This window comes from Clinocottus analis, unplaced genomic scaffold (assembly GCF_023055335.1).
Source record: "Clinocottus analis isolate CAN_PGR_092001 unplaced genomic scaffold, fCliAna1.0.p SCAF_18, whole genome shotgun sequence".
Taxonomy (NCBI): domain Eukaryota; kingdom Metazoa; phylum Chordata; class Actinopteri; order Perciformes; family Cottidae; genus Clinocottus; species Clinocottus analis.
In genome coordinates this window covers 4917326-4929879 of record NW_027175909.1, presented here as the reverse complement: position 1 = coordinate 4929879, position 12554 = coordinate 4917326, and positions in this window count along the sequence as shown.

The window sequence follows — 12554 nt, the reverse complement described above, 5'->3', positions numbered from 1 at the left end:
TTAACGACACTCAGCTGTCTCAGCCAATCAGAACGCATGTCCTCAGCGGCGCGAGTCAGACGTTGGGTGACACTGTGGCGTTAGTGTCTGCTACTTAAAAGCTAAAGAATGTAAAAAACACATTAAAAACACAATATAACATCAAATCAGAACATTAAGGGTCTGTATTTTGTTGTAAGCTCGTAGATTTAGAACTGACAACCACACCTCACCTGCCACTGCAGAAAAGTAAACATCATAAACTGTAGGGTAGCAACGATACTGCTTTTTTTCAGACTAAGTACAAGTACTTGCATTATAGTATCCATACAGAGCAACGAGCTGGACCGCTGCAACGAGTTTTTGTGTCACATGTTCTGTTTGAATCTGGTATGCTGGTCCTGCTTTTGATATAATTTGTGGTTTTAAGACAGAGCTCTACGTTGTAGTTTGTAAAAGTCAGATATGAAGTGGAAGAGAAGTTATTGAAAAAGGTCCTTTTGGGTAGTTTACAGTAATACTCACCAATACCCATTATTAGTATTTGATTTAAAAACCAACAAGCAGCCTTAAAAGCCAATGGAGAATTGGATTTGAAGGCTACTGTAAAAAAAAACGTTAACGACACGTTTTTGTGTGACACATTATATGTATAAAAATGTCCACAGCAATGTCTCATACCGTCCATGCAGCATTACTGAGATCAACGTCTTTGCTGCCCTTTAGTCGTCTTATTTTTACTGTAAAAGTTGTATGGTTTAATACTGCAGACCATTATGGAGGTTGTGTTTTAAAATCTTCCTCATTCTTTAATTTTCCTTCATGAACAAAAGGCTTTTCCCCTTCATTTCATTCCCTCCTCCCTTACAAAAAAATTCCACAATTTTACGAACAATGCGTCGTTCAATGTATGCTGCACAGTCGAGGCATTTTCAAGCATTAATATGACAAACTATTACACTGTAACCAAACAGGGACAGTATGCACACTGGCAGGTTTATGTTGCTCTACTGAAGGCCTGGAGGCTCCACCCCCTCGTTAGGAGAGCATTGAGCTCAGGTGTGGGGGAGACACACCTGATCCTGATGTAGTATAGTTTCTGTATTAATTGATCTGGATGGAGCTATGATTTCAGTTTGCTTGTTTAATTAAAAACCCTTCTACCCTGCACAACTGACTCTGTCTGTGATTGCTGCGTCATGTATGTGTATCAGTATGTGTGATCAGAAGAGTGAAGAGTTCCTTCAAATGAAATATGGGTCAGTCTTGTGATTTCTAGTGAAGCATCTGCTGAATAAAACAATGACAATAAGAGTACATTGTCCCCTGGATGAAGGCCAGCAGAGTGAATGCTATGAGAGCGAGGAAGGTCCTATCAGGTGTTGGCTTCAAACAAAACAGCAGTTTAAAAAAAAAGAAAAAAATCTCTGTATACTGACTGTCAAACAAAGGCAAATATGAAACACACATGTATAAATCCACAGAACACAGTTTACTGATACACTTAAACATTATAATACTACACAATACATACACTTAAACATTTTTATATAAAGATTAACATGACAATACCCCTCGTGTGGTGGCAGAAATGCACCAGTGTTTCCATCTTTGCATCTGTACAGAACGGTTTGAACTAAATTCAACCAGCATGTCCTCACCTGCACCTGAGGAAACAATACTTTGGACCATGTTGACACAAAGATTCCTGGCAGCTACAAAGCTCTGCCCCTTCGGACAATTAAACGACATTTATCTGCTTCGCATGCCAATGTTCTCCTATTAAAAAGGGTCAAATGATCAGACAAAAACACTTTTACTATGAACAAATTAGGCTACAGCTGCTCCACAGGACTGCGCGTACTGGCACATGTTCAGAGATGCCGCTACCCAGGACAACTATATATATATCCTGATGAATTATCAGAAAGCCTGGGTGAATGGTGTGTGGCGTAGAGCCTATCCAGAGACGACGAAAAGCCGTCTTTCAGTCAGGAGACCAAATTACAAACGTACCCACCAGAGCGAGACTGGCAGCTTGGAGAGCGTGGAGAGAACCCAACACCAAAGATCTGAGGCAGGTGGTCCATGAAAAAGCAGGATGTTGAGTGAGGCCACTTTGCCAGACAAGTTTAACATATTTTTATATTTTCGCTTTGATCAGAGAGGACTGGCAGCGGTCCGTATCCACAGAGGATGTGAGAGCAAGTCTACAAAGAGGGAACACGAGTGAAGCTGCTGGACCTGGTAACATCCCTGGCTGCAAACAAAGACCACGTGCCAGCAAAAAGCTTTTCAATATATTTTTATTTGGATCATTTTCGAACCTTTCCCTATTTTTATGCGCATATATCAAAAAATACAAATAATTCCCACATTCTTTGTCTTTATCCTCTCTGGGAATAACAGAGATAATTCCCTCACTGGAGGAGGGTGGACATTCTCCTTTTGGTAAGCTTGACATGTATGAGGTGAGTATTAATGGAGATGTGGCTTGAAAGGTTTGTCCCATTTTGTGGTAAAAACATTTTTTTATATCTTCACATGCAAAGAGAAACCTATATGAAGCCACAGTTCTTAAGGGCTATAACCCATGAACTCCTCTTATGTATTTTCAACTTCCCGCTGGAGGTTGTATTTGTCCTGCAGGTTCTCTGAGCACAAACGGATAAAGTCATTAAAAAATATATATATAGTAAATCCTGTGACTAAATCTTAAAACTCCAACACATCCTTTTGTTAAATGGTAATGATATACTCACACATGTAAGTATTTAACCACTATGAAGAAACAATACTTTGACAATGAAATCATTTTCAAAACAGGTTTTTTTGTGTTTTTCTTCAGTAACGAGATGACTGAGGTCCTTTTGTTTACAATAGTTTATTTTTGTTTAATAAAAACAGTCTGTTCTGAATGGATGACATCAGGAAACAGTCTTTCAAGTCTACAAGCTCAAATACAATAATTTGTAATAATTAAGAAAATTGTAGAAATCTGCGTGTGTGTGTGTGTGTGTGTGTGTGTGTGTGTGTGTGTGTGTGTGTGTGTGTGTGTGTGTGTGTGTGTGTGTGTGTGGAGGGCAGGGGGGTTTCTGGCACAACTTCCAAGGTGCATGTGGAAGAGAAAACGTCTGACGAGGTCAAAGCGATCAGTGACGACCTCCATGAAGAACTCGAGCAGAAAGAAAGAAAGAGGGTGGACCTTCTCCTTCCCTAAGCTTGCGTTAGATGGGTTGAGTAATGATGGAGATAGCTGTGGCTTTTACAGATTTTAATCGTTTTGTGGTAAAACCATCTGAGCCTGGGAACTTTGCAGCCTTTAATTTGGAGATAACCGAGTCCAATTACTTGGTAGAAACTACTTGTGCTAGTTTGACATTTAGTGAGTCGAGCTAAAGAACGTAATTCTCCTATTTTTTTGTTTCAGGGTTCTTTGTTTCGTCATTTTATTTTCCACTTGTTGGTATAAATTGTGCACTTGAACTTCTGCTAATTTATCTTTGACTGCTGTAAATTTAGTTTTTCGTTTTGTTTCAATAATATAAACCACTTCTTGTTTTCCTTATATATATATTTAGTCAATCTCTGTGTTTTTTGTTTTAAGTTTCCAGTTTCAAAATATATATTTTTTTGTATTACTGTCAATAAATTAGAACTGTTTTGATTTCCTCTATCTAATAAGTTTTGCCCGTAGGTTTCTCCGTGTATGCAGTGATGGAAATGATTTCCTCTCTTATTACGGCTTTCAGTGTCAACAGAAAATGACTGCTGACAACTTTCTTAGAATCATTAAACTCGAGATAGTTTCTGATTTCTTACTTTAATTTCTCCACAGTTTTTGAATAATGTAATATATTTGAGTTAAGTATTATTTCCATTTTGTTTTCCACAAATCATCAACAACTGTTGTTGACAGAAAATGCAGTTTCAAGAGGCAGGATAATTTAATTCTCCATTCATGAACTGAAAGAATAGAAATTGATCTGGAACAAAAAAATGAAGCAACTCAAAAGACCCTGCCGTCAAGTTCCTGTTCCCCTTTTTCTCTCCTCAATTTGGAGCTGAAGATCACCTTAAACGTCACTCCATCCATCCTTCACCCATCTAACCAGCATCCAGCAACGCCGGCTCTATTCAACCTTCCTTGTTGCTCTGACTGTCGGCAAAAAAACAACTTCCTCATTAGCTGGAAATCAAGAAACATCATAAAACATATTGCACAATGGAAAAACTGATTCATAATTCACATCTCTGGAAAATCTATCCCACTCCGGCATGAACACGGCAACTAACTCCTCTCTGTCTGGTCGTCTCTGATTCGTTTTTTACAAACCTGATTCTTTAATAATTATATTTGTATGTGTTTTCATGTGGATATGTTTTGCCATTGGTATTGTTAAGGCCGTTATTATTGATGTTATCAGTGTTGTGGTGATAGTAAATTGGCATTTATTTGACTTGTTTAACACAGACCTTTATTATTTATTTAGTGTTGAATATTTGTCATGAATAATATATCTCACATTTTTTATATTCATGTTTTATGTAGTCATATACTAGTTGTATTTCCTTTCTTTAAATGTTGTATCAATTCAATTTATTTCTTAGTTAGTTTGACTTCTCTTAAACTTCCTTGCCACCATGTTGTTCATCAGTAATACTATTATTAATATATGTATTATTCCTCAGGATATTACCGTAGTAATAATGATAACAGGGTAGATGAAACTGTTGAGGGCTGTGACCCGGCCTGTCCCTGGAAGCTGAAGTCTATCGAGGAACTCTGATGGGCCACCGCAATACAACACATTAAATTAGAGCCTTGGTCTGCTGCAGCGTATTCAAAGCTATGAAGCCCACAGTGGGTCAGAGGACTTCCAACAAACTGCATCAATCAGTCAAAATAAAAAAGAAAGTTAACCTATTGCTTCTAAAAGGATTACATGGATGAATTATTAAACAGAAAACCGAGTGACGCTGCCGGACTGAGCCTTTTGTGCCGTTCCCGAGCTCCTTGGTGCGCAGATTCTGCTTCACTGAGCGTGAATGGTTATCATTATGTTACTGTTATTATCTGAATTAGCTTTGGTAGAAGCGATAAACATGAATTCATATTAACGTTTGTCTATATTTTTGTCTCTTTCTTTATTCATTTCTTTATTTGTTATCATTTATTCTGAGTTGTTATAGTTATTATGATTACATTTTCTATGTCTCATCTCTCTCATCTTTAGACTTGGCCTGTTCTTACTGGGTAACTGCATCCTGATTTCTAGAAAGACTCACGGATGTTGTGTTTTGCAAATGTATTTTAAACATGTTGTGCTCTGAGCACCACAAGCAGAGGGCTATATTGTTCATGTATATTGGAGAGAAGCAGCCATCCCTACAGCCGATATCTATCAGCTCAGTTTGATGGATAGCACTACGGGAAAGTGGAAAAATATGTATTTTAGATTTTTGTGGGAAACTGCCCTTTAAGTAACTTAGTAAGTCATGCTGTTGTTTTGAGATGTCGTTGAACTGTATTGCTGAGCAACTTTGTAATCAACAGAGAATAGTTGTAATAAATTGTCGTCTATTATTTGAAAAAAAAAGTCACCTCTTTTCCCCAAAGCCAAAATAGGATAACATAACATTTAAGAACCCTAAAGTTGAGATAAGCGTTTACACATTAACCCACAGATGAGCGTGAGCAGCTCAGCTGTGTGTTGCCTATTTCTTTCCCCCAGAAAAAAAAAGATAATGTAATCTGTAGAGGACTCGCAGGAGCAGTGGCAGCAGAGCGTGTGCGAGCGCCAGCCGTTCAGCAGCTGCAATCCCGCTGCTCACGGCTCTGCGGCTGCTCTGACCTTTAAACTGAGGCGGTGTAGAAATAAAAAGCAGTAAGTTCCACTGCGGACGTCGATGGCCTCCACGTGAACATGGACAGTATAAACTGTGAGGAACGCAGGCCGTGTGTTGGATCTCCTTTGTCATCAAGTGTGTTGAGGCCGAAACGTGTGTGTTTCTCCCGGTAAAGATGGGATGGTGAAGTCCATGTTGTGGCTGAACGTGACACAAGTGACACGTTGATGAATCCGCACAATAATGATTGATACTCTCTTATAAAAAGTAGAAAATAAATGCCTTAAAAAGTCTTTTTGAAACCGCACGGTTGACTTAACTTGTGTGTTTATGGGAGGAAAGATATTTGTGCCTTTTCTTTTGTTTTCAAAATGTTGACAATATCTTTCTTCTCTCAGGTTCCATTCAAAACCCAATTGAAATATAAAAAAAGTGTTTTTACAAAGCCAAATGATCACTCTTGCCTTCTTGACAATTCACAAGCAATCCCATCTCAACAGAAAAAAGCAGAACTAAGACAAGAAATGTTTTGAACATAAACCATTTAAACGTTTTTTTCCAGACTTTATAAAGTTCTTCAAGAAGTTCTTTGACTGACTTTCCTCAACTCGGAGTGATAACTGGTTAGAGGGCCTTCTGGTGTGACGACATCCAGGGAACAGTCTTTTGTATGTCTCCACCATGTTGCTGTGATTAAATGTATTTGTCTGTTTTTTGTTTAGTTTTTTCAAACACTTTATAAACCTCCTGGTTGTGAGAACCCCCGGTCCACTTGGACCTCGTCCACCAGGTAGGTTCTTGTCCCATTACCATGGAGTACTCTCAGCCGAGCCGGTTACAGGAAGCAGAATGTTCTGATGTTTTCGTTCAGGACCCTCCGTGCCAACCTGTAGTCCTTCCTGACGAGGATTCCCGGTGCATAGTTGTGGTCGAGGCTCTTTCTGCCGTCTTTCCAGGCGAGGATTTTCTTCTGACATGCCGGTTTAAGAGCTTCCTTCATTCTGGGGAAGGATCAATCTGCACTGGACGCTTGCTAAAGGCGGTGGTGCTAATGCGCAGCGAGCTCTTTCTATCTGTAGGTATGTCGGGAATGTCGAGGCTCTTTACAAGCAGCTTCTCCACGAAGAGAATCACTGACCTGTATCCGCTTTCAGCTTCTTTGGATACTCCGTATACCATCATGTTTTCCCAACTTGAGCACACCTCTTTATTTATTATCTTTGCCCACAGCGGCTCCTTTAATTTGAACACTTCTGCTGATGCCTCTTCCGTGTTTTGCAGCCTGTCCTCGTACGACAACCCTCGCTTAGGCTTAGCGTTTGAATTTTTTTCTTTTGATGACTACAAGCTGTTTTTTTTCGTGGTCTTGCCTGGAATCACGCATCTCTCTCGCAATCGGAGTCCGGTTGTGTTGCTGCGCAGGCTAAACGCGCTGTGGGGAGTTGCCATTGTGTTGCTGCACCTCGTTGTCGTTATCAGTCTTTCTGAACGTAATAAACATAAACCAGTCCTTCTATCGTTTTGACTTTCAGGACGATTGAGGTCGTGAGCCCTTTAGTTGCGCTGCCATCCAGAAGCGGGAGCCCCGTCACCGACATTTCAAACACATCGCTGTCACAGTGAAGCGTCCCCACCAGCCGCTATTGTTCACGCCATAAGCAACCGATAGATAACCGGGTCGCTTGCCAGTTTGCATTTTTCAGTCCACAGATCCAGAGAGGCTGACATCTCCGCTGCCCTCACACATCATACTGCTGTGTGTTGATTCCAGTTGTAAACACTGATAATGATCCCCATGAAGCTGTTTGGCCGCATGAGTACCAGTGAGAAAAATACTGCTCAATATAAACATAACCAATGAGCTCATTGTTGATTTTAGGATAAATTACTGTTATGGACGTCATAACTGTAGAAAAAAAACAAGGATAAAAAGGATAAAACAAGGGTTTGGGTATAACAGCCACGGCCTGCTGGATACACAAGTGTCCGCTGCCGTATGATCACGGGATCAACTTCTTTTCTTCAGACCGTGGACCCCTTAACTCCACCTCATCCTCTGCACGCCTCTCATACACATCAGCTCTTTCCTGGAGAACACACTGTTCCATACATTGCACAGCTCATATGAACTTTACATGGGAGTATTTTATTATGTTGGCCCTCTCACCACTACCTATGAACTTCCTTCATTTCCTACTTACTACCTCAAGTTTTTGGCACTGTCACTTGATATATTGCACTAATATTGACTCTATCATATCATATTTTCTCTCTCGTATATTTATTTGCTGTAGCGTGACGAGGGATCTGCAATCCTGTATTGTGTATCAGCATTAAAGTTGTTGGAAATGAGAGGTTTCCTCAGGGACTCAGGTGCTGGTTAACACTACTGCTTTTGTCCACAGTGAACACAAAATGAAAGTTCCTTCTCGTAGCTTTATTTACGTCCATGGCTTAGATAACGTAACAAACAACCTAACCATGTTTTATTGCCTTTTTGTTTAGTTTCATATACAACATGAACACCGTGTCTAACACTACAATATTACTCCAGGTTGGACTGGTTGAATGAAAGGGAAATATGCAAGACAAAGCTTAACTATATGAACTCAAATCTATGTGACCCACTTCTGCAGTTGGAGTTGTGCTTAAACGAGGTTGAACTTTGGGCTTAACGCTCTCGATATTAAAGTTGTTTACCGGCTTGTTAATTTGTTTACCAGCTTGGAACAAATACTAATCAAGTGACTATGGCAGATATCAGTTTTATTATCCTACCGTATCCAAGAATATTATCACTAACCACAACATCTCAATGCTCACACCCCGGGCTACAACCCTCCTGACGTTTGATGAAAATCAGCCTTGTAAGTCCAGCACCGTTGTGTGCAATAAGAAGAGAGATGTTTGGACCGAGCAGAGATGTTTGACATTGCTAATCATAAGACCCGCCTTTGGCACTGAATTGTTTCCAAAAATACTGAGAGGCTGGTTGGCGCTGGCTGTGACTCTGGTCATCAGCAGGGATTACTGGCGCTTGTCACACAGAGTGAGATGAATGCATTAGCAAAATGACTTTGGATTTTTGATCTTATGATACGGTTGTATATCCCCATGGTAATTTAGGGTGCACAGCTCCAGGGCCGAGTCGGTTCAGGGAAGTATGTCCAACAAACATTTAAAGAAGTTCTGGGAAGATGGCATCAAAAATGATCAGCGTTTATCTCCTCTTCTCGTCCACCACTTTCCCTCCATGACTACATGCCTCATGTTTGAAAGTGTGAAATACACTAAGCCCCGCTGCCTGGACTCACTGCTTACGCTTGTCGAGCTTTTCCTTATGACAGGACACATACTGGTATAGAGTTTACAATATCAGTGGCAGATTTACCACTCACAAGTCTTTATTTTTTAAACATTGCGTCTTTGATCCCAGACAAAGCAGGCCTTTCATTTCTGGCTGGCAATCATCAAATCTGCCCTGCTGAAATAATTGTAGCAGGCAGATGTTATCGACTGTAATAGAGGGCTGCTGGGATATCGCACTTTTGTTTGAAACTCGAACGTTAGCATCGGCCTGGTTTCCTATACAAAAAGTGGGATTTTCCATTGGATTTTGGATAGATACAGAAAACAGCTAACCTGACACGCCAGATGGTTTGTCACACAGAACAATATGAGAAACCATCATTGGAAAAAACGCCCTTTCAGATAGTACATGGCAGAAGACTGGATGAACCACCTGTCAATCAAACTTGTATGGAAGTGAGTCGGGTGACGAGCAAAAACATCTTCTCGGCCGAAAAAGGGAAGGAAATAAACTCTGTGGCAAACAAAAATTTAGGATCATTTTTATCTTTTGTTCAGCAAGATAATCTTCACAAAGAACATCACTTTTATTGGACTTTTGGAGTGTTAAAGTAATCAACAGAAGCAATGTGGTAACATTAGGATTCAAACAAATGACACACGATCGATTATAATCACAACGAGCTGATAGCAAGAACACATTCTCGTGCTTCTGGCGCGATGTCTCATGGTCAGACTCCGCCAAAGCAAATCTCAAGCCAAATCATGCACTTTATTTCTATAGCACCCTTCAAAACCAGAACCGAAAGCATCACCATGGCAGAGATCTAACAACACATCTTGGCTCTTTTCTATATTTTATTTGCAAAAGGAAAAAAAAAATGTATTTCTACATTTGTGTGTGTGTGTGTGTGTGTGTGTGTGTGTGTGTGCTGATGGCCTGCGTGTAGAAACTGTTTGTCAGTCTCGTGGTTCAGGGCTTCAGACTCCTGCAGCGTTTGCCTGATGGCAGGAGCAAGAAGAGCGTGTCCCTGATGATGTAGTGTGTTCTCCTGGTGACTCTGGTGGAGTGTAAATGTCTTGAGACGAGGGGAAGGCTGCTCCTGAGATGTACTGTGCAGTTTTTATCGCACGCTGGAGTGCTTTCCTGTCCTGGGCAGTTTCCATACCACGCTGTGATTGAGCTGGGCAGGATGCTCTCAAACATACATCTGTAGAAATTGCTGATTATTTCGTCAAATTTTCTCAACCTTCTTGAGAAATACAGTCGCTGCTGGGCCTTTTTAATGTTCAGCAGTGCGTCATGAGACCAGGTGAGGTCCTCGCTGATGTGCGTTTGAAGGAATTTTCACCCTCTCCACCTCTGTCCCACCTATGTAAAGTGGCGTGTGCTGCACTTTCTTCCTTCCTGAGTCAATAATCATCTCATTATATTAGGAGGAGGAGTTAAACACTGCAGACCACTGGTTATTAAGAGAGAACAGTCACTCGCGCTACATGGAAGATCCTTCACATAGCTGACATTTTTGGAGTTACCTGCAACAGTTTGTGCAAAATATAAAATGAGCTGGACCATAAACGTAGCACTTGACGCATATCGGCATATTTTGTTGAAGTTCATGTTCTTGCATGATTCTTTTGATTGTGCAAGATTAACTGTTTGGATTTGTGTCCACATCGATGAATGCACTTATTGTAAGCTGCTTTGGAGAAAGGCTTCAGTTAAATTAGTTTATTGAAACGCAATGGCGCAGAAGCCGCAATTTGTGTCTCAAAGCCATGGACTAAGACCAAATATGTGTTATTATATCCATTTATTGGCCTTTCGATATCAATGGCAAGCGTCATCCTGGTCACCACTCTTCTTATTGCGTCAGTCGGTCCTCATGTCGGCGCCCGTGACTGACTCGGCACACACACCTTCTGTTCCCACGCACGCTCCTCAAAAGATGAATGAAGGGCTGGGAACGATGTTCCCAGAACGATGGGAACGATGGGAACGATGGGAACGATGGGAACGATGGGAACGATGTGAACGATGTTCTCAGCAGGAGAGGGCTTTATTTGAAGTCTGATAGAGTTCACAACTGTGGTCACATTCTGCTCAGTAATTATAAATCACACTACACATTACATGCCGGGAGAACTGCAGCCTACTGATAACGCACAACAATTATTAAAACCACATTTGTAGAAATGCAAAAACAGGGAAACTGACCCACTCGATCCTCCCTTTAATCTGGTCTCCTGACACATCAAGTCCCAAAATTTATACTGTTTTACCAACAGTATAAATTTATTTGGGGAAAGGATTAACCTATATTAACATAGGAAACATGTGTGATTAGTGCATTAGTAAGTCATATTAAGTGTGACTTGTAATCACATAAACTAATGTAGTTGTTGAAACATATTGAAACATAAATGAAACATATTGCTCATACTACTGTTTTTATATTTGACAAAATCTCAAAGCTCTGAAAGCCTCTTGTGCTCGTAAGAGTAGAGTTACGCTTTAATGACCCAAAGAGGTCATTTTGGCCTGCAAACAGCATTCAGTGGATCGATGAAGAAGACATTTGCCAAAATGGAAATGATGGTGTCTGGTGCGTAGTGTGGCCGTGTCAAATTTAGAGTTCTGCACGCCTCACGCTGAGTTGATTCGGACAAGGCGTTTTTTTTATAGACCAGGGTCGGACTTGGGCTCATGTGCATGTGTGCCTTCACATATATCAGATAGAGTGGCAGCTCTCAGCTAAGAGCGGAAACGGTGCAAACTTGTTGACAGAGCCAATCGTGGTCCCCTGACTGGGAACCAGAGGGTGGGGATGTTGTCGTTTGGGGTGGCATATCAGTAACCGCCAGATGTAACCGCCATATGTCACCGCCATATGATAGCACAAACATGCACTAAAAGCATGCAGAGGTGGCCTGGCAATGTACAACACGGAGAAGCTTGAATAACAACACAAAGAGGGAGATCGGAAAGAGTAGTTTGCTGCATTATTAATGCTCTCGATGACATGTATTGCTCCTTTTAAGTCCCAGTGAAGTTAGAGCCTCTTGTAGTTGCTTCAATGAGACAATCATGAATCAAGCGTTTTTTTTTCTGCTGGGTTGTGCGATGGACGTGTTGGACGCGGCGCAAATTCGCGCGAGTTGAAATATCCCAACTCTGGCGAAAAAATCCTGTGACGCAAAGTTGCGTGAGTTATGAACCCAGACGCGATGAAGTTGGATATTCCGACGTTTGTGAAATTTACACAACAAGTCTCAAAGCAGAACTAGTGGTTATTTCCATGGGGGGAGGCTGGAAACGGTAACGAAACCGTTATGAACGCAAACACGAGGGCGTTTGATGTGACTTCCACAGCAAGTATAAAGCAGAACTAGTGGTTATTTCTTCCATCGTCAAT